A 23,810-nucleotide genomic window follows, 5' to 3' on the forward strand; every position below is an offset into this window, starting at 1 on the left:
TGATAAGTTTTGATATACATGTGTGAAACCATCAGCACAATTAAGGCAATAAACATATTCATCAGTCCCAAAAGTCTGCTTGTGCTTCATTTTAATCCTCCTTCTCTCTGTCCCCCATTCGATTCCTAGGCAACCACTGATTTACTCTCTGTAACTATGAATTAATTTGCATGTTTTAGAATATTATAAGTGGAATCATATGTTATATACTATTTTTTTTAATCTGGCTTCTTTCACTCTGCATAATTGAGATGCATATATTTGCTTGTGTAGATCAATTGTTAATTCCTTTTTGTTGTTGAGTAGTATTCATTATGTGGATATACCACTATTTGTTTATCCATTCACATATTGATAGACATTATGTTGTTTCTATTTTTTAGCCTTACTAATGAAGCTTCTGAACATTCATGTACAAGACCTTGTACAGATACAAGTTTCATTTCTCTTGAGTAAATACCTAGGAGCAGAATGGCTGGGTCATAGGGTAGCAGGAGTATGTTTACCTTTATAAGAATCTGCTAGACCTTTTCCTAGTGGTATACCATTTATATTCCCACCAGCATCTATCAGAGTTACAGTTCCTCCACACCCTTGTCAAGACTACTTGGTATAGTCATTCTAATATATAAATATATTTTATATATATATATATACATATATATATTTCTCACAAAAATTAGGGGTATTTTATAGCTTCATATTCATTTTGAAATATTCCCTATATTTTGAGAGCAGTATGTATTACATGTATATCTATATATACACATGTATGTCACTGTGGTTTTAATTTGCATTTAATTTTTATTCCCCTAATGACTAAAGGTGTTGACTATCTTTTTACAGTACAGCAGGTTTAATGTATAATATAATGTTTTCTATATGTTGACTGAGAGGAAGGGAAGGGATACATTCCTACAATATGCTTCATTGTTAGAAACTATGCTGTTAGATAATCAAAGAGGCAGTATGGTAAGAAAATATCATTAGCTATTGATTTAAAAGACAAAAATTCTTCCCTGGCCAGATGGCTCAGTTGGTTAAAGCATCGTTCTGAAATGTAAAAGTTGTGGTCAGAGAACATACAGAAACAGATTAATGTTTCTATCTCTCTCTCCTCCTCTCTCTAAAACCAATAAATAAATTTTTAAAGAGACATATAAATTCCAGAAAATATAAAAATATTCACCTTAATGCATATTTGAGTTCTGAAAAGGGAAAGTACAAAATATTAAGCTTTTACTTTCAACTGGTGACTCAGAATTTCTTCCACACATCATGCTTTGATAGACCTAACTCATGTTTCCTGATCTGTATGAGAAGCAGCAACTGTTACCTGTTTTTTTTCTCTTTGATTCCCCTACCCTTAAAACACTAGTTATTACCATAAACAATTTTATTAAACTGGTTAAAATAATCTATTAACTACCCTTATAAGGTTACTGCTATTTCATTTTTTTTAAAGGCTGTAAACACTGAATAGATAAGTATTTTGTGACAATAGTGATTTATAAGACAGAGGAAGCTTTTATTGTACACTATAAATTTCTCCATGATGAACATTATGGAGACACTTCTTGCTAAAGTTTGCCTAGCCTAGTCTCTTGAGAAAGTAAGTACTGTATTAGCAGGAGTAAGAAATAGGTCCTTTTGATTTCAATTGTCTACTTCAGGGAAAAGGTCATATAATACCAACACTTAATCTCCTTAAAACAAATTCAGTTTAATAAAAAATTATCATGTATGTTGTGTGTAGTGCCCTAGGTGAGACTTGAATTTACTGAGCCTACTATATATGAGGCTTTACTTCCAGCTACTTTATTTGTATCATTACCAGTCCTCACAACAACCACTTTACAGGTGGTAAAGCTGAGTTCGATCTGATACAGTAACTTGGCCAAGGTCACACAGTTCCACGATTCATTAAATTGACTAAGGTTCATGGCAGAGTTCATGTGAAATCCTAGGTCTAACTCATTCCAAAACCTTTGTTCTGTTCACTGGGCCAAGCTAAATTGCAAGATACCACCCAATGCTTTGTGAATAATTAAATAATGTAGGGACTAAGAGCTATACCAGAGATTTTCAACCCTTTTCATATCATGGCACACATAAAATAATTACTAAAATTCTGCAGCACACCAAAAAATATATTTTTGCCCATCTGACAAAAAATAGATATAATTTTGATTGATTACACCAGATGGTTGTTGTTGTCATTTCTTTTTTTTTCTTTCTTTCTTTTTTCCTAGGCTGTTCCCACGCTTTCGGCACAGAGTCATCCACATGAAGAACAACCCTGTTTCCTAAGCTGGGGTTTGGTATCAGCTCACCACTGGAATGCACCAGCCAACAGAAAACTGATCAGGTGCAGTGGCGGGTGGCTATGTTGTCGTTTCTTTTTGTTTTACAATCTAAGGAAAAGAGGTGAATGCCCCTGACTAAATAGTCAGGCATTGCATGTTTTAAAAATTCTTGCGGCACACCAGTGTGCCTCTTGTGGCAGACCAGTTGAAAATCACGGATCTATACTATAATTTTTACTATGGACCTTATTTAAGTCAATGACAATCTTTGATGAGTGAAATAATATAAACTGCCATAATATTCATGTCATTTTTATATAGTTGTTTTTCTTTCTTGATTGCTATTTACCAATCTTCTACTATTGATCCAAATATGTAAATACCTAAAAAAAGAAATTATAATGGCTCCTAGAAACCTGTATCTGATTGCTAGTGGCTCATAGGTAAATTTGAAGAATATGACTCAAAGGAACATGATTTGGATCTTATAATATGATTCCATGGTCCATGGTCTTCAAAGCTAATTGCCAATCAGTGCCAGATTCAATCATGGGACTTTATCCAAATTGTCGCTTTTACTATAAATCACTTTCATGATTGAAATAATCTACAGCCTGCTCTGAGTGAGCTGTGCATTGATCATTCACCATGGAGTAAATGTTTTACTTCTTGGAAGGCTTAAGTAGAAGAGCGTGTGTGTGTTAGAAGGAAATCTGCACTAACATGGCAAAAAGGTACCTCTTATAAAACAATAATAATATAATATAAAAATTGTATAGTATCTTGAAAGATATGGTAGCCTTGATATAGATATTCAAAAACTGTAAGGCAAAGCAGTTCAAATGAACAAAAGATAAGGTTATAGAGAAGTTTGAAGATAAAAAGGTAAAGGAATATCATAAAAAGTATTAACTTTGTGATCTGGCCTGTGGTGGTGCAGTGGATAAAGAGTCAACCCGAAATACTGAGGTTGCCAGTTCGAAACCCAGGGCTTGCCTGGTCAAGGCACATATGGGACTTGATGCTTCCTGCTCTTCACCCCCTTCTCTTTCTCTTTCTATCTCTTTCTCTCCTCTCTAAAATGAATAAATAAAATCTTTAAAAAAATTAACTTCATTTATACATTGATGATTTTAATGCAGAATATTTTAATGACCAAAACTAACATGACCTAGTATCGTTTCATGTTCTTCCTGAACTGGGATTAAGTTACTCAGAAATACATTGTGCTTACAGTTATAGAGTAATTTTCTCCCAGAAATTCTCTGTGAAGCAGCAAAGGATTTAACGGTCAAATGACAATCATGTACTCTTAAAGTCTTAATATATACAAAATTAGTTTCTGTAGCCTACATTTTGGCAAATCCTGCTGGGTACTATGGCAGAGAGAATATAAGCACCAGAAACAGACAGAGCTGTGTGATCCTGGGAAAGTTGGTTAATCTCACTGACATCAGTTTTCTCATCTGTGAAATGAAGATTGTTGTGAGACTGGCATGATGTATATAAAGTTATATGTGAAGATGAAGAGCAGTTAGATCCTCTGAAGTGATAATCCAAAACCAAAAGTTTACTGTGTGAGAGGCACTGAAGTAACAATAGACCATTGCCAATCTATGGATATAAACTTTTTAGTTCTTTTCATAAATGCTGGATATTTGACGAAATGAAAACAAGTACTGATCTGAACTTGGAGAACTAGAGATTCTTTTTTAAAAAAATTAAGAGGTTGGCTTTAGACTTAAGTTCCTCAAGGGCCCAGGACGTTTTATTCATTTTATCCCATTGCTTTTTACTTCACATAGTATGTGGAGACACTCGATAAATATTGGCTAAATGAATTGCATCAGGAGGTTTGATGATTTATAAGATTTCTTTCAGAATTAAAACTGCTTTCATTAAAAGATGACAGATGCAGAAGTCCCGGGTTCGATTCCCAGCCAGGGCACACAGGAGAGGCGCCCATCTGCTTCTCCATCCCTCCCCCTCTCCTTCCTCTCTGTCTCTCTCTTCCCCTCCCACAGCAAGGCTCCATTGGAGCAAAGATGGCCCAGGCGCTGGGGATGGCTCCTTGGCCTCTGCCCCAGGCGCTAGAGTGGCTCTGGTCGCGACAGAGTGACGCCCCGGAGGGGCAGAGCATCGCCCCCTGGTGGGCAGAGCGTCGCCCCCTGGTGGGCGTGCCGGGTGGATTCCGGTCGGGCGCTCGCGGGAGTCTGTCTATCCCCGTTTCCAGCTTCAGAAAAATACAAAAAGAAAAAAAAAAGAAAAAGAAAAAGATGACAGAAAAGAAAAGTGCTTTGTATAAACACTGTTTTGCTGTGTTGTATTAAAGGCACATATTATAAATATCAGATGCTAGTTTTGCCAGAGACCTTGATATTTATGTTGAAATGAGGAGGCTGTATATGTTATTTTATATGTTTTTTGTTAATAGATTTATTTATTTAAGTTTTTTTATTTTTAGATTTTACTTATTGAGTTTTGAAGAGAGGGGAGAGAGAAAGAGGGGGTAGAAGCAGGAAGCACCTACTTGTAGTAGTGCTTCTTGTATGTGTCTTGACCGGGAAAGCCCAGAAATTTGAACCTGCAACCTCAGTGTTCCAGGGCGACTCTTTATCCACTGCGCCACCACAGGTCAAGTTGTTAATAGATTTATAACATTCATTTTCTACTCATCAGGGAATTATTTTGAGTCAAAAGAACATGATTTTGAGGGGGTCTTTGTAATGTGAAGCTTGCTTTATTGCACTTGTAGAATGTCAGACTCCAGTTAGAAAATGTTTTTAATGATTTAAAATGGTGGCAGTGGAAGCCCTGGCTTGGTGGCTTAGTGGATAAAGTATTGTCCTAATGCACCAAGGTCACAAATTCAATCTCTTGTCAGAAACATATGAGAAGCAACCAATGAGTGCACAACTTAATGAAACAACTAAGTGTAACAGTGAGTTGATGCTTCTCTCTCTCTTCCCCTCTCTCTCTTTCTTTCAACTCAATGGAAAAAATAATAAAATAAAATAAAATAATGGCAGTGGAAAACAAGGAATAATCCTTAGTGTCCTTTGTAACTTTTTATGTTTCTATACTTAGGAGCCCTTGCTGGTGGAATTCTGTGATACTATTGCCAAGAATTTGTAGATTGCATAAACATTTTCATTTGCTGAAATGTTAATGTCTTAATTTCAAATCCACACAATACTTACTTCATTAGAACTAATGACCTCTGCCACTCACTTTTACATTGTGACATAATTCAGAATTCTTTTCTTTTTTTTTTTTTTTTAATAGCGAGGGGGTGGGGGGACAGACAGGACAGACAGGGTCAAACAGAGAGGAAAAGAGAAGAAGAGATGAGAAGCATCAATTCTTTGTTGCAGCACCTTAGTTGTTCATTAATTTCTTTCTTTTTTTTTTAAATTCAGCGAGAGGAGTGGAGATAGAGAGACATATTCCCACATGTGCCTTGACCAGGATTCACCCAGCAAGCCCACTAGGCGGTGATGCTCTGCCCAGTTGCTCAACAATGATACTCCATTGCTCAGCAACCAAGCTCTTCTTAGTGCCCGAAGCGGAGGCCATGGAGCCATCTTCAGCACTCAGGGCCAACTTGCTCCAATAGAGCCATGGCTGCAAGAGGAGGAGAAGAGAGAGAGAAGCAAGAGGAGGAGAGGTGGAGAAGCAGATGCGTGCTTTTCCTGTGTGCCCTGACTGGGAAACGAAGCCAAAACTTCCACACACCGGGAAGACACTCTACTACTGAGCCAACTAGTCAGGGCCATTAATTGCTTTCTCATATGTGCCTTGACTGGGGGACTACAATTGAGCCAGAGACCTGTTGCTGAAGCCAGCGACCTTGGGTCCAAGCTAGTGTCCTTGGGCTTCATGCAGCAACCTTTGGGCTCAAGCCAGTGACCATGGGGTCATGTCTATGATCCCATGCTCAAGCTGGCAACTTCAGGGTTTTGAACCTGGGTCTTCAGCATCCCAGGCTGATGCTCTATGCACTGTGCCACCACCTGATCAGGCTAGAATTATTTTCGAATTCCACTTTTACATCTACCCAAACTGACATAGGAGATTGTGTGTGCTATCTAAGCCTATTGGCTCACTGTGAGCCTGCAGAAGGAGGTCATTATTTATTTCAGCTGCTTATCTTTGGTCTAAGCAAATTTGAAATTGCTGCAACAACATAGTTTCAGGGACTCAGAGAATAATGCTTTCCTTGCCTAATACATATTTTTTTTAAATAAAATCATTGTTTGTAAAGTCAGCAGAAAAGCAGACATCCTGATCACAAAGATTTAGGATTTTTTTTTTTTTTTTTTACAAAGACAAAGAGAGAGAGTCAGAGAGAGGGACAGACAGACAGGAATGGGGAGAGATGAGAAGCATCAATCATTAGTTTTTATTGCGACACCTTAGTTGTTCATTGCTTTCTCATATGTGCCTTGACCGCGGGCCTTCAGCAGACCAAGTAACCCCTTGCTCGAGCCAGCGACCTTAGGTCCAAGCTGGTGAGCTTTTTTCTCAAGTCAGATGAGCCCACGCTCAAGCTGGCGACCTCAGGGTCTCAAACCTGGGTCCTCGGCATCCCAGTCTGACGCTCTATCCACTGCGCCACCGCCTGGTCAGGCACAAAGATTTAGGATTATAGACCTATCTGAAGGTAGAATCAGTAACCAATCATATAGCAGTGGTCCCCAACCCCCGGGCCGCGGACCGGTACTGATCCGTGGGCCATTTGGTACCGGTCCGCAGAGAAAGAATAAATAACTTACATTATTTCTGTTTTATTTATATTTAAGTCTGAATGATGTTTTATTTTTAAAAAATGACCAGATTTCCTGTTACATCCGTCTAAGATTCGCTCTTGACACTTGTCTTGGTCACGTGATACATTTATCCGTCCCACCCTAAAGGCCGGTCCGTGAAAATATTTTCTGACATTAAACCGGTCCGTGGCCCAAAAAAGGTTGGAGATCACTGATATATAGCTAAGAGCAGCTCAGAGTATCAGCATGAAGAGAAATATTTTTCTTCTTTTCATGTTATCGTTCCTTTTCTTTTTCTCATGAAACCCCTTAGTTCACCTGTAATTGAGACTATTGGTGTTTCTACTTAAATTTAGGTACCCAAAATTGCAACTCTTTGATCCCAAATAGATGCTTTGTCTGGAACTGGGTTCTTGTTTTTTTTTTAGGTTTGTTAGAGTTGCAATTCAGCAAGACTCATGGGGACAAGATACCTCAGCAATGCAACTTTAATAACTTCTGCAGAAGGGCGTACTGGTGCTAGTGAAAGCCGGCCAGCAAGAGCACAGGCTGGGGTGTGGGCTCTGTTTTTATCTCTAATGCAGGCCCTAGGCTGGGTCTTGCCCCATTGGCTGGGTTGTTGACCATACAATCTTACTCTTTCCCAACTGGCTAGTTTAAATGGCCATGCAAAGGGGGGCAAGAGAGAGGTACAGATAGCATGAAACTGGATGAGGGAGTTAGGGAATGGTCAGAAAAAATGGATGAAAGGGGGTTGGGGAATAACTGAAGGAAAGAACATGAGGTAAATAAGTTGTTTTCCCTTCAGGTTGACAATAAGAAATACATATATATATATATATATATATATATATGTATTTCTTGTATATATATAAATATATATATATATTTCTTGTATATGTATATATATATATGTGTGTGTGTGTATGTATTTATTTTTATTTTTATTATTTTTTATTAAGTGAGAGGCAGGGAGGCAGAGGTAGACTCTCGCATGTGCTCCTACCGGGATCCACCTGGCAAGCCTCCTACCAAGCAGGTGATACTCTCCCCAGCTGGGCCACAGCTCTGTTGCTCAGCAACCAAGCTATTTGAGCACCTGAAGTGAGGCCATGGAGCCATCTTCTGTGCCTGGAACCAACTTTACTTGAGCCATTTTATCCATGGCTGCAGGAGGGGAAGAGAAAGAGAGAGAGAGGGAGAGAGAGGAAAGAGGAGAGAAGGGGTAGGGTGGAGAAGCAGTTGGCCCCTTGTCCTGTGTGCCCTGATCAGGAATTAAACTAAGGACTTCCACACACCAGACTTACACTCTACTGTTGAGCCAACCAGCCTGGCTGACAATAAGAAATACATATTTGATCTTTGTTTCATTTCTGGCACAGAGCTCCTAAAACTCTTGGGATTTCCTAAGTGAGGAAAACAATAAATGTTTCTTTTGTTTTGTTAATGAGGCAACTTTTGGAAAGCACCCATGGATGGGGGGGCTGGTTGCCAAGGGAGCCAACTATGTGATTAGAAGGTTGAAACTTTCAGTCCTACTCCCCAACCTCCTAGGAGGGGAGAGGAACTGAGGGTTGAGTTCAATCAACAATGACCAATGATTTAATCAGCATGCTCAAGTAATGAGGCCTCCATAAAAGCCAAAGGGAGAGGATTCAAAGAACTGGTTGGTGGCTATGTGGAAATTCAGGGAGAATAATGCACCTGGAGAGGGTGTGGAAGCTCCATGCCCTTTCTCTGTACCTTGTCCTACGAATCTCTTACGTCTGCCAGTTCCCCAAGTTATGTCCTTCTATAATAAATCTAGTAAATAAAAACATTTCTCTGAGTTCTGTGAGCCACTCTAGCAAATTAATCAAACCCAAGAAGGGGGTCGTTGGAACTTCTGCTCTATAACCCCTCATTAGAAACACAGGTGACAATCTGGACTTATGGTGGGCATCGGAATGGAAAGTGGGCAGTCTTGCAGTACTGAACCTTTAACCTAGAGGATTTGACACTATCTCAGGTAGATGGCTGAATAAAGTTAAGCTGTAGGACGCCCCACTGATTGTGGGAAAACTCTGCCCCACCCCCACATGCTGGAATTGATACCAGAACCCTTTAATTGTTTATTCATTTCTATTGACTTTTTTTCTATTGTGTTGCAAATTTTTGTCTTATTTATTTCTAGTAGTGCTTTGTATGTGATATCAACACTTTGTAATTTGAGTTGAAAGTACCTTTTCCCAGTTAGCCATTTTAAATATATTTTCCAATACAGTTGACATTCAATATTACTTTATATTTGTTTTAAGCCATTTGTTTTTTAACTTTAATTATGGTAAATTTTTTGCCACACAGAATTTAAAAAAACAACTTTAAGAAATTTTATTATTGATTTTAGAAAGAGAGAAAGGGAGAAAGAGAAAGAAACATGGATTTGTTGTCTCCCTTATTTATGCACTCATTAGTTGATTCGTGCATGTATCCTGACTAGATATCAAACCCACGGGATGATGCTCCAACCAACTGAGCTACCTTGCCAGGGCAGTCTTAGGTATTTTACATGGCAAACTGCTGGTATTACCTTTTATTTTCTTTTTTTTTTTTTAAGATTTTATTTATTCATTTTAGAGAGAAGAGAGAAAAAGATAGAGAGAGAAGGGGGGAAGAAGCAACAACTTTCACATGTGCCTTGACTAGACAAGCCCAGGGGTTTTGAACCAGTGACCTCAATGTTACAGGTTGATGCTTTATCCACTGTTCCACCACAGGTCAGGCGATACTAACCTTTTCCACATCTAATGTTAACAGGTCCACAGATTGTGTTTCCTTGTCAATAATGAGCTTCTTGAATGTAGTTTCCCTTACATTTAGTACCTTATTTTAAAAAAAAAACTTGTCACTTCTTCCTCAGATCTAAAAATAATGTTCTAGTATGATGGATATCAGACAGATCAGTTGTCAACACCAGAACCAGACACTGTCTCTTCGGGGAAAGATCCAGCAGAACACACCCTTGTTGCTGGCCCCTCGGCCAGTGTCCAGGCCTACCTCAGATGCCCCCCACCTCAGCAGGCCAGGCGCGGAGGACAGAGATTTCACGAGACGGTACCACATGATACCCTCCTGGATGGGCTGGTTCTCTTCTGCCAAACATTTGGAAACTGTTCCAAACTCCATAGTAACCCTGGCCTTCTACCGCACAGGCTGTATATTTGGGAGGCATTGTAAGTCACAGGGTTGCCAGACAAAATACCCAGTAAAATTTGAATTTCAGGTAAGCAACATATAATTTTTAGTATAATTAGTTTACAAAATATTGCAAGGGACATCATTATACCAAAAAAAATATTCATTGTTCATGTGAAATTCAAATTTAACTGGTCATCCCATGTTTTTCTTTTTCTTGAAAGATTGATTTTAGAGAGAAGAGAGAGAAGGGGGGAAAGGAGCGGGAAGCATCAACTTGTCTTAGTTGCTTCTCATATGTGCCTTGACCAGGCAAGCCCAGGGTTTCGAAATGGCGACCTCAGCATTCCAGGTTAACACTTTATCCACTGCACCACCACAGGTCAGGCAAGTCATTCCATATTTTTTTATTTTTGCTTAATCTGACAAACCTCATCACAGAGCTCTTCCCAAAATAATCCTTCATTATGCTTCCTGCCTCCTCCCCAGTTTCAAAATCTCTCTACTGGAATTAGGTTCAATAAAGTGTTAAGACAACCTAGAGGGGATATTACCAACATAGGGTATAGTTAACATTCTGACTTTAACTCGCATTAGCAATGATGAATTTATCTGATCAGTAAACTGATTTGGGTGTTAAGAAGGCCATTTCAGTGATGGTTGAGAACAAGGGTGGACCATGAAAAAATTTAGATTCCAGCAGGTATGATAGGGGGAGGGGTGAAGGAAGGAGTTTGGGTGTAGCTTAAAGGAGTACAGGGAAGAAAGGAAATGTTGAAGAGAACTTATACTGACAGTTTTGCCTGACTGAGATCCTTGCATTATTTCTTTCTCACTTCCCCTTTTCTTTCCTTCTTTATTCAACACATACTCATCCCCAGGTGCAGGGCATGGGCGAGAGGCTGGGCGGCGGAACAGAAGGCAGGAGGCCTAGCGGAGGAAACCACTGCCAAGCAACCAAGGGTTGGGAGCAAAGTAGGCCAGGAGGAGAAATAAAATCAAGAAAGGTGCCTGACTTTTTATTTCATTTTATGTTTATTGTATTAATTTTAGAGAGAAAGTAAAGAAAGGAGAGGTGGAGAAAGAGACAGAAAAATCGATCTGCTCCTGTATGTGCCCTGACCAGGGATTGAACCGGTATCCTCTGTGCTTTGGGATGATGCTCTAACCAAGTGAACTCTCTGGCCAGGGCAGGTACCTGACTTTTAAGAAAAAAGTCCAAAGTTAGCCAAGAGTGACTGCTTATTGCAGAATTCAAAACCTCTGAATAACAACATTTCTGAAGAAGGAAGTGATAGTAGCACGGGACACCCTGCTGACCCTTCTCCCTGCCCGAGGACTTCTCCATTCCATCCTCTCCACAGCCATGGGGAGTGGGGACAAACAGTAGCAACCTTCTCCTTGAAGGCTCTGAACCCACATGTTATCTTTGAATATATGTATCCTGATTTATTGATGTTGCCCCATTAAAAAAATAAAATTATTAAAAAAAAAAAAAGGCCCTGGCCGGTTGGCTCAGCGGTAGAGCGTCCGCCTGGCGTGCGGGGGACCCAGGTTCGATTCCCGGCCAGGGCACATAGGAGAGGCGCCCATTTGCTTCTCCACCCCCCCCCCCACCCCCTTCCTCTCTGTCTCTCTCTTCCCCTCCCGCAGCCAAGGCTCCATTGGAGCAAAGATGGCCCGGGCGCTGGGGATGGCTCCTTGGCCTCTGCCTCAGGCGCTAGAGTGACTCTGGTCGCGGCAGAGCGATGCCCCAGAGGGGCAGAGCATCGCCCCCTGGTGGGCAGAGCGTCGCCCCTGGTGGGCGTGCCGGGTGGATCCTGGTCGGGCGCATGCGGGAGTCTGTCTGACTGTCTCTCCCCGTTTCCAGCTTCAGAAACATGCAAAAAAAAAAAAAAAGCCTCTAAACCTTTGGCTGTGGCTGACACAGTGGCCCTGTCTCAATGAAGGGTAAACCAGACCAGACTTACTTTCTGAGACTGACCCCATCTTAACCAGCTTTCCCAAATGATGCAGCCCAAGATGCTAAGTTCAGTCGGTCCTGAGGCAGACAAAGCTTTACCTTACGTGGCTGCTTCCATGTGGTATCTAGTTCATGCCTGAAGACTGACCACACAGGGGAGCCAGTCTGGATTAAACTGGGAGGTGTACATTTGTGTTTGCTGTCACTTCCCTACCTGGGGTTTCGAACTGTACCAAGTATTCCTGAGGCCCCGTTGCAAGGCCCTGCCCAAGTCCAACTTGTGAAGGGAGACAGAAAAGCTTTGAATTCCAGTCAAGTAAAGTGGTCAACACATCCTGGATTGGCCAAGACTTCCCCAGTTTCAGCATGGAAAGTCCACACCCCAGGAACCCTCTAATCCCAGGCAATCTGGGGCAACTGGTCAACCTAAATTCAAAGCGCCAAGGCTTTGGCACCCGAATGTCAGTTTACTCAGCTGTGCAATGCTGTGATTGGCCAATACAGCTTCTCATGTTACTGCGCATCCAACAAACAGTCTGTGATTTACCCTCACATTCTTGATCTTACCCGTCAGCTCCCAAATTTACTTGATCCAAGTCCTGAGTTCACTTAATCTGGTAATAAACTAATCATTGGTGTTGTAATAGGAAAGGTTGATAGTGAATTTTACAATGGCTCTGGGAGGAAGGCGTGCGGCTGTTGATGAGTGGCTCTAATGGTGGGAGTTCAGCTGGGGAGATGGGTCATATGTCTCTGTGCCGTCATGAGAAGCAGACATTTGGGGCAGGTGGGTTTTGAGACAGCTAGCCTCAGAAAGCTGGTGCTGGGCCGGTTTCAGCTTGCAACGGGAACCGTAGCCACGCTCAGGGCAGCCTTGTCTGACTTGAGCCAACTTTCACACTATGATGGGAATAAAGTCAATAGTTGAAACCAGAGACTAAAGAGGAAAGGAAGTAGTCTACTGACAGCACTACTTATTTATTTTTAAATGATTTGCTCCAAGCCCCAACCTGTCACCTGAACTACAGATACAGAGTTATTATTTTGGGGTAGTTCAGAGCTCAAATTCTGAAATTAGCGCCTACTAACTCTGTGATATTGGGCAAGTATTTGGTGGGATCACATGAACTTACTGATATTATACCTTTTTTGACCTTCAAAAACAAGACTGCCACATGATTAAGCCTGATACCTCACTCTCATTTTCCCCTGAAATGCAAATAGGCACCAACCTCAAGAGGACAGAGAGAAGACTGAATGAAGACCTGCCAGCGCTCCGAACAGATCCTGACTCACTTTCTGCTCAGCGGTGTCCGCCCCAACACCACTGCCTCCTCTGCTGCTGCAGGGAAAAGAACCCATGGGGCCCAGAGTCTCCATCAGCTGAGGGGGGGGGGGGGGCTGCGGGGAGGGGCGGGGCAGACTGCTCCAGAGTGCGGGACACTGACAAGCCAAAGTGGACTGGTCACCTTAGCCAAATGTAGAATATCCTTCTAATCCCAGGGTTAGGAAAGGAGAATAAGATACATACCACAGATTTTTCAGGTTCTGAGAACTGAAGATTTTGTTTTTCCTCTTAATACAGAGCAATCAGTTCCAAAGCATAGCAGAGGGCTTTATATATATATATTTTTTTACTTACTCATTTTAGAGAAGAGAGACAGAGACACAGAGAGAGAGAGAGAGAGAGAGAGAGAGAGAAGAGAGAAAGAAGGGGGGAGGAGCAGGAAGCATCAACTCCCATACGTGCCTTGACCAGGCAAGCCCAGGGTTTTGAACCGGCGACCTCAGCATTCCAGGTCGACGCATAATCCACTGCACCACCACGGGTCAGGCTAGCAGAGGGCTTTTATGGTGGGGTTTGCTCTAACAAAATTGGGCCCCACCATTGGCCTACATCTGTGTTTGTGGAAACCGCACATTGCGGCTGTCTTACTCTATTTAATTATGTACACACACATGTACATACAATGAGAAGCACATACAAAACAAATTAGATAGCCTCATCATTATTGAGTACAAAAGAGCTACATTGGATTTCTGCTCTCAGTAATGACCAGGAAGCAATAAAAAGTGAGGAAACATAAAACATTTTGCTGCAGTATTATCATTATAATTTAATAAAATTTATTAATTTTAGCAAATTTGTTTGGCTTTTTATATCTCAAGGAATCTAGGAAATAGCTTCCTTACCTATGAGGGCATGCGTTTTTAAGCCTCTTAATATGTTTCTTTCCTATAACACTCCTGTGTCTTATCTGTTCTTTTCTATCTCAGTGCTTCAGCATTAAAGCAATCTGTTCCGAGAAGAACAAGGATACTACAATCCTTAGGTCAGATGATAGCTGGTGGAGTCTTTGCACTCCAAGGCCTACTGTGCAGGTCCCAAAAAGATGATGTCAGAAATCTTAAAAAGAAAAGAAAACAGAAGAGGAGAAAAGAAAATCTTGAAACTGGCTTGGTTTAAATTCTTTCTCAAGCTGGCCTCTCTCAAATGTGAGAAAGTTCAGCTCTCAACATGTATTAACAAAAGGTGTTTACAACAGAAATGCCTGCTTGTGCCTAATAATGGCTTTGCTCTTTGAATTAATTCCTTCCTGGTGACAAATACTGAGCTCATAAACTACTGGGTATGGCTAGGCAGGGCATTTTTGTTTGGCTTGGCTCTCTTAAATGGGTAGAAAAGGCTTGGTTAGGCACCTGGTATTTTGTGGCCAGTAATTATACTACAATTGTTACTGTGCATTACAGAAACTTCGTATTTTGAACAAAAGCCAACTATACTCTTTAAAACAAACATCTTTTGAAAGATTAGTGTTCTTTGAAATGAAATCCACTTTGCAAATAGGATTTGGTACAAGACAGATTTTTTTTTGAAGTGATGTTTTGCCTTAGTGCAGCATCTCTTTGTCTGTCACTTGGTCTGAGTTCCTTCAGCTCTTACGAACAGTATGTGATCTTTCCACTTAAGCTATCTGAAAGCTTCCTTTTCCCTTCCTCACTGTGGATGTACTGTACAATAACAGAATGGATTTACTTTAGAGCAGCGGTTCTCAACCTGTGGGTCGCGACCCCGGCGGGGGTCGAAGGACCAAAACACAGGGGTCGCCTAAAGCCATCGGAAATTCGACCCCCGCCGGGGTCGCGACCCACAGGTTGAGAACCGCTGCTTTAGAGGGTTGCTCATAACTCAGGTAGGGGAAGTGATAAACACTTAAAACACTCAAAGAAACAAATCACCTTTCCACATTTAGAAAACTAACAAATAATCTATGGACAGGCATTCATAGCTGTGGGTCTTCCTCTGAGAAGACCAGGTCCCTTTTCTTTCATTGATTTTTGAGAGAGAAGAAGGGGGGGTTGGAGAGAGAGAGAGAGAGAGAGAGAGAGAGAAATATTAACTTGTTTTCACTTAGTTGTGTACCCATTGCTTGCTTTTCATCTGTGCCCTGACTGGGGCTCAAACCAGCGACCTCAGGGTTGAGCTGGCACCCTGGGGATTGAGTTGGTGACCCGGGGATCAAGCCAGCGACCTCAGGATCAGAGGCAGATTAAGGTTGGTTGAGGCCCCGGTCGCAGAACAAAATATTAGACCCCTTAAAAAAAGGAGAGAGACAGGGAAAATAAAAATACATGTTAAACAAATAAAAAATAATATGTACTATTAATGTTACAATTGCACATACGAAACCAAACTTGGTATCATTAGAAAAGAGTGTAAAGTTGGGTTTTCCAGGGCCCTTCAGAAGTTGGGGCCCAGGGCACATGCCCAGTGTACCTGCCATTAAATCTGCCTCTGCTTGGGTTGATCAGGCAACCTCAGTGCTCCTGGCAAGTGCTGGTCCCCAATTCTTAAATGAAAACTTGATCATCAAGCTTGTAAGATCAAGCCACGAGGGGTGGGGCCACAAAGGCCGAGGTAGTGCAGAGGGAGAATGGTGCATTTAAAACCAATCAGGGCCTGGCCTGTGGTGGCGCAGCGGATAAGGCGTCAGCATGGAATGGTGAGGTTGCCAGTTCAAAACGCTGGGCTTGTCCAGTCAAAGCACATGTGAGAAGCAACTACTGTGCTCCTCCCCACCCTCTCTCAAAATCAATAAATAAAATCTAAATAAATTAAATTAAAAAACAAAAACAATCAGGCTGGATTGGTTAACCTAGTAATTCCCAAATACCGTATAAAAACTCCCATCAATGCCTCTTTCCCTCACTGTCAATTTCAGGAAAATGACAGAAGCTTCACCTCACAGGATCTGATGGGTTATACACATGTGATGAGAAATGGGTTTTCTCTTATCATTTCCCTAGCCCAGTTCCATGCCATGGACAGCAGGCCTTGGTCTCATTGCCTCAAGTGGGGGAGTAATGTAGACAGTATAAAAATCAAAACGATGCCTGACCTGTGGTGGCGCAGTGAATCAAGTGTCGACCTGAAACAGTGAGGTTGTCTGTTCGAAACCCTGGGCTTGCCTGGTAAAGGCACATATAGGAGTTGATGCTCCCTGCTCCTCCTCCCTTCTCTTTTTTTCTCTCTCGTCTCCTCTCTAAAATGAAGAAATAAATATTTTTTAAAAAGTTTTTTTAAAAAGACCCTGGCCGGTTGGCTCAGTGGTAGAGTGTTGGCCTGGCGTGCAGAAGTCCCGGGTTCGATTCCCGGCCAGGGCACACAGGAGAGGCACCCATCTGCTTCTCCACCCCTCCCCCTCTCCTTCCTCTCTGTCTCTCTCTTCCCCTCCCGCAGCGAGGCTCCATTGAAGCAAAGATGGCCCGGGTGCTGGGGATGGCTCCTTGGCCTCTGCCTCAGGCGCTAGAGTGGCTCTGGTCGCGACAGAGCGACGCCCCGGAGGGACAGAGCATCGCCCCCTAGTGGGCAGAGCGTCGCCCCCTGGTGGGCTTGCCGGGTGGATCCCGGTCGGGCGCATGCGGGAGTCTGACTGTCTCTCCCCGTTTCCAGCTTCAGAAAAATACAAAAAAAAAAAAAGTTTTTTTAAAAAGAAGAACAAGAACAAAAACACTTCTGTGAGTCAAGTTTTGAGTTTAGTGTAATGAAAGCCCTTACAGGACTAGAGAGGATATAGAGTACAGCCAGAGTATTTGGGAGAAAAAGGTTTGAGGAGAGGGGCCTCCCTTGGAAGACTAGGAACACTTGCCTCCACGGGGGTCAAAGGAGAGATGGGTAAAAATTGAGAAAGCAAAGGTCTTCCCTCTTACCCTACCTCTACTTCCAGAAGGCAGCACACCTGGGGAGAAGAATGACAGTGTTGAATGGGCCAGTAGAACTTTCCAGACCCTAGAGTAGTCCCAAAGCTGCTGGACACAAATGGCCATGGGAACAGGAAAGAGGCACAGCTGTATCAGTACCAGTAAAGGAACTGCAGACATCTTGGTTGGTGCCTCCTCAAAGAGCCGACTTGAAAAACAAATGGGGCCTGACCAGGTGGTGGCGCAGTGGACAGAGCATTGGATTGAGTGGCAGAGGGCCCAGGTTTGAAACCTGGAGGTTGCCAGCTTGAGCATGGGCTCACCAGCTTGAGCGTGGGGTCACTGGTTTTAATGTGGGATCATAGAATGACCCTATGGTCACTGGCTTAAGCCAAAAGGTCACTGGTTTGAAGCCCAAGGTCTCTGGTTTGAGGAAGGGGTCACTTGCTACTCTGTAGCCCCCCAGTCAAGGCACATATGAGAATGCAATCAATGGATAACTAAGGTGCCACAAGGAAGAGTTGATGCTTCTCATCTCTCCCTGTCTGCCTGTCCCTATCTGTACCTTCTGTACCTTTCTCTGTCTCTCTGTCTCTGTCACACACACACACACACACACACACACACACACACACCTAAAACAACAACAACAACAACAAAAAACAAAGGGACCCTGGCCAATTGGCTCAGTGGTAGAGTGTCACTTGGCATGTGGATGTCTATGGTTCATTCCTAGTCAGGGCACAAAGGGGAAGCAACCATCTGCTTCTCCACCCCTCTTCTTTCTCCCTCTCTCTGTCTCTATCTGTCTGTCTGTCTCTCTCTCCCCCTCCTGCAGCCATGGCTCCATTGACTCCAGCAAGTTGACCCCTGGTGCTGAGGATGGCTCTGTGGCCTCAGCCTCAGGTGCTAAAAATAGTTGTTTGCTGAGCAATGGAGCAATGCTCCCGATGAGCAGAGCATTGCCCCATAGGGGGATTGCCCCCAATACCTTGACACTAACCTGCACCCCACCTAGACCCACCCCAAACTTAGATGCACCCTCAAAGGTGAGGAAAAAACAAAATAACAGAAGTCATTCCTGACATATTTCAACTTAGAGCCAGGGCTTAAAAAATAAGTTAAGTTGACTTACAATTGAATAAAGGCATACTTCTTGCATATTTGAGCTTGTGTACTGAGATCTGTGCTTCATTTAGTTTGAGCTTTTGGGGAAGACAATGTGCTCTAGTGAAGAGGCCACCAATCTGAGAGACAGTTGTCACTTAATAGTGTGTGACTTTGGACAAGTTATGTGACTACTCCAGATCTGAAGATTCTCAACCAGCCCTAGTCAGTGTCTCAGTGGATAGAGCATTGGACCAGCATATGGACATCCCAGGTTCGATCCCCAGTCAGGGCACACAGGAGAAGTGACCATCTGCTTCTCCCCACCTCCCTCTCCCTCTTCCCTCCCTCTTCCTTTCTTGCAGCCAGTGGCTCTTTTGAGAGTGACCCCAAGTGCTGAGGATAGCTTGGCTGATTTGAGCAGCAGCCCAGATGGGGTTACCAGGTGGATCCTGGTCAAGGCGCATGAAGTAGTCTGCGTCACTATCTCCCCTCCCTTCACCTAAAAAAAAAAAAGAGATCCTCAATCTATAAAATGTGTGTAATAATACCTTTCCTGACAACTCAGTGCTGTTGTGAGGAAGGGGTTGCTGTATACAGATGTCATAGAATACTGTGCAAGGCAAGAAGAAAGACTAAAATACTAAAAAGTATAAAATGCAAAGCATAATTAGAAGAAAAACACTATGTAATAACCCCAACTTATATGAATTTGGAGGAAAGACTGATTAGATACTCATTAATTTCAAGGCCAAATGTTGAAGATGTTGGCATTTTAAGATGACGGGAGCTTGAATTCCCAAGTCCCCTCTTGGAGGAGTGGCTTAGCAAAACTCCCTACCCACAGTGGATTGTGAAGTAAGATGTAAACTTTTATCATGTCAAGTCAATCATATTTTGGGGTTAAAGTGTTATCTAGTCTGTACTGACTAGCATGGCAGGAAAACACATTATTATAACATATCATGTATATATATATATGTGTCTTAGGAGATGTCTCAAGGTATGAAGAAGTGGCTCAGTCTATATCTTTTCTTCTAAAGTATGAAGAACATAAATGTTCAATTTGTGTTGTTCTTGGGCAAAGATGTCACAAGCACAAATTATGATGACATCTAAGTCTATGGCTTGCTCATTGAAAGCACATTTACCTGTAAACCTGGGAGAACTTTCTCACCTGGATTTGACAGACCCCAGACCCTCTGCATTACCTCATGCAGATGCAGAGGTTTTGCCTTGCATTATCTTAGCTGGGAGACAGCCCCTCCCTCTTCCGCTCAAACTCTCCACAGACACTCAGCATTCTAACTGGGAGGACCCAGGAGATGCTGTTGGATTTAGGCAATGAGGAGTCTCATACTGTTGGGAGCACCACTGTTAAAAACATCGCAAAGCAGTAGGTTTTGCGGGCTTGCTCATTGCTACCTCTATTACCTATAGTTTCAACATGCACACATTTACAGCTTAACCTCTGTTCAAGACATCGGAGTGGCTGATACTAGTGACTGTACTCGGAGACCAAAGCCTGCCTGCAGCGCTGGGGGCTGTCCAGCTGCAGACAGCAGGGCAGTGATGCTTTCCCCAGGAACCACACTCTCTCTGTCCAGGGCTGGCAAGAAATCCCTGCTATCTTCAAGGCCCTGGGCTTCAAATTTCCTCTGCAGCATGCCTGCTCACAAACCCCTCTATGGGTGAAGGTTCATTCTATTATCTTTGGACCTGTGGGAAGGATCCCTAAGTAGAGCTGATCACTTCTTTTCTTAACAAGAAATACCTACTTTGTTTGTTTTTTTTTTTTTTTTTTTTTGTATTTTTCTGAAGCTGGAAACGGGGAGAGACAGTCAGACAGACTCCCGCATGCGCACGACCGGGATCCACCCGGCACGCCCACCAGGGGCGACGCTCTGCCCACCAGGGGGCGATGCTCTGCCCCTCTGGGGCATCACTCTGCCACGACCAGAGCCACTCTAGCGCCTGGGGCAGAGGCCAAGGAGCCATCCCCAGCGCCCGGGCCATCTTTGCTCCAATGGAGCCTTGGCTGCGGGAGGGGAAGAGAGAGACAGAGAGGAAGGAGAGGGGGAGGGGTGGAGAAGCAAATGGGCGCTTCTCCTATGTACCCTGGCTGGGAATCGAACCCGGGTCCCCCACACGCCAGGCCGACGCTCTACCGCTGAGCCAACCAGCCAGGGCAGAAATACCTACTTTGGACCAATTAGCTGGCTCTGATCCTTGGTGGAGAATCCTGCCCAGTGGACATGCAGACTCGGGCCATTGGCCATACAGGGCAAAGGAAGAACCGTGAATACAGTAGGGAACCTGTCAGCAAAATTGAATAAAATCTTAAAGCTTCCATCCTATTGAAGACCAGTAAATGCAACTTTACTTTGAATAGATGGTACCTGACCTTCAGAAAAAGAAATATACTTTCTCTAGATATTATTACTTTTATTATTTCAAGAATTGGTAATCTGAAAAATAAAATTATTTTAATTATTTCTTATTGTTGTTTCTAAAATAAAGCTTTTCAAATAATATTACTGAGAGGTTGAAACTGGGGCCAGTCCAGTGGGGAGGGGGAAAAGCCTATATTTCGCCTCCCGGCAACTGGCAGGTCGGCATAAACTCCCAACTAGGTCAGACCTGGAGGGGACTCCAGCTGGACTGCCTTATCCTACAGGGGAGAGCTGACAGGCTGAACCCCTTCCCAGGTCTATGGGTGGGCGCTGGGAGAGCTGAACCACAAGCACAAGGCTGGTGTATTCCAAAAGGAAAATGTATTTAAAACGCCTGGGTGCAGGCTGACTGAGACAGACTAAGCTGTGTCGCCCGAGGGAGGGATGGAGCAGGGTTTATATAGGTTAGTCAGGGGTCTTGGAAAAAGCGGCTGGCATCGTTGTCTCTATAGGTACAGGGTAATATTTCTTCGTATGTGGGTTGGAGTGGCGCCACAGCTCCTCCAAATTGTTTATATCCTGGCTTAACTGTCTTATTACCAGCATGAGTTGTAAAAAGAAGGCCTGGGCTGGTTCAAAGGTCCCCAGCTGGGACTTCAAGCAAACTAGCCCCCCCCCCCCCCCCCCCCCCCCGCCCCATCGCACGGGTTTGCATTGATCTATCAATTAGAATGTTCTGTTTTAAGCCTCAGTGGGAAGTTGGGTGAGGGGAATTTGAGTTTTAAAGGGGCTCTGGATTTAAAGGAGCCCTGAACCTAAACCTAACAATTACCCTATGCGCTTATTGTAGTAAACTTGCCAAGTACAGAAAAGTATATAAAATGTTTTAATAACATCTATCAGCTTCTGCCTTGTGATATAGTTAGCCATGTACATGTTTATCTCTCCTCTATATGATATGTTTATTTTTATTTATTTATTTTTATTAAGTGAAAGTAGAGGAGGCAGAGACAGACTCCCACATGCACCCTGACTGGGATCCATCCAGAAAGCCCACTAGGGAGCGATGCTCTGCCCATCTGGGGTATTGCTCAGCAATCAAGCTCTGCTTAGCACCTGAGGAAGAGGCCATGGAGCTATCCTCTGTGCCTCGGGCCAACTCGCTCCAATTGAGCTATGGCTGCAGGAGGGAAAGAGAGAGAGAGAGAGAAAGAGAGGGAGAGAGAGAGAGAGAGAGAGAGAAGTGAGACAGGGAGGGGTAGAGAAGCAGATGGGCACTTCTCCTGTGTGCCCTGACTGGGAATTAAATCCAGCACGTCCACACGCTGGGCTTATGCTCTACCATTGAGCCAACAGGCCAGGGCCCATATATTTCTTAAGGAAAGAGATCATAGCATTTCTTTATCTTTGTGTAGCCCATAACACCCAGACACAGAGCCTTTAATACAGCAGAGAACAATACATATTTGTGAAATGAATGTCATTCAACTAATTTAGAAAAGTTGGTGTTTTCACCTACCTTTATGGACCAGAGTTTCCAAGGTTGCAAACAAAATAAAATAAGATACAGATTACCTACACTGGTTGGAGTGGTGCCTGACTATGGACTCTGAAGTCAGACAGATGTGGTCTAGAGCCCACCTCTGATCTTACGAGTGGTATAAACTCAGGCAGGTTATCTCAATGCTCTGAGTCTCTGGGGGGTAGGGCGGGGTGGGGGCTCTGCCGCAAATTGCCCTCACTCCTGGACCCAAGCTGATGGAATGATCACACCTTGGGAAACTCCTCAATCTCAGGCAAACCAGGAAGGTCGGTCACCCTGCAAAGAAGTGGGACAAATCACACTGACTCTTGAAACTTCTGTTTAGAAGTAAAACACAACATTTCTGTCTTTTTGGTGACTCAAGCAAGTCACATGGCCACAGAGAACTCCAGTAAGTGGGGATGTGTCATCCCAACTATATCCAGGAGAGGAGATCTGGAAATATTTGGTTGCCAGCTCTAATGACCATTACATCTGCTTTCCTCTTCCTGCCCTCATCTGGGTTTATAGTCCCTCAGGTGACATTCAGCTGTAGCACCTGATCCTAGCACACTTACTGTCAATAAGCACACTTATTTGTTCCCTCTGCTCCACTCTATGAACAGCATTGGCAGGAAGCTGGGAAGTAAATGCTAAAGACAGAATCAGCTTCTCCTTCAATGATATCCATTCATTCACCAATTAGTAGAGTCATTCATTTAGTAGACAAATGCTGAGAATCCCTGTTGTGCTGGAGATGTGCAAAGCTATGCAATATGAGGTAATATTCAATACAAACTATATAAACCCAAGAAATAGTGAGCTGCTAATATTAGGCTTTTACTATGCCATTTATATATCTCATTTCCTGTTAAATTATTTTACATTTTTTTTCTCCTGGCTCCTCTCAACATACACTAAAGACTGAATTTATAAGCTTAAAGTAAGAAAATATTATTAAAGTGCTCAAGGTAATAACCTTATGCCTGCTTTGCCAAAGGGCGCTGCCCACCCATGGCTCTGCCCCCTAGGCTAGATGCTGGGTTTGGACATGGAAATAAAACTTAAAATTGCAAAGTTGTGGTCTCTTACATATTTGCGAGTCACTGCAGTTTATTTTTTCTTTCTTTCTTCTTTTTCCAAGTGAGAGAAGGGGAGATAGAGAGGCAGACTCCCACGCATGTACACTGACTGGGATCCACCTGGAAACCCCTTTCTGGGGCTGATGCTCTGCCCATCTGGGGCCAGTGCTCACAACTGAGCTATTTTTAGTTCTCCATGGAGCCATCCTCAGTGCTTGGGTTGATGTGCTTGAACATATTGAGCCATGGCTGCGGGAGGGGAAGAGAGAGAGAGAAGAGGAAAGGGGAGGGG

General features: G+C 43.1%; 1 non-coding gene across 1 annotated transcript; it reads right to left on the reverse strand.

Moving 5' to 3' along the window:
* Positions 1–2,251: 2,251 nt before the first annotated feature.
* LOC136379252 (small nucleolar RNA SNORA65) lies at positions 2,252–2,381 on the reverse strand. Its single transcript, XR_010746735.1, has one exon. It is a non-coding gene; the product is annotated as a small nucleolar RNA SNORA65 (small nucleolar RNA).
* Positions 2,382–23,810: the final 21,429 nt, after the last annotated feature.

Source organism: Saccopteryx leptura, chromosome 7 (genome assembly GCF_036850995.1).
Source record: "Saccopteryx leptura isolate mSacLep1 chromosome 7, mSacLep1_pri_phased_curated, whole genome shotgun sequence".
In the NCBI taxonomy this organism is placed as follows: domain Eukaryota; kingdom Metazoa; phylum Chordata; class Mammalia; order Chiroptera; family Emballonuridae; genus Saccopteryx; species Saccopteryx leptura.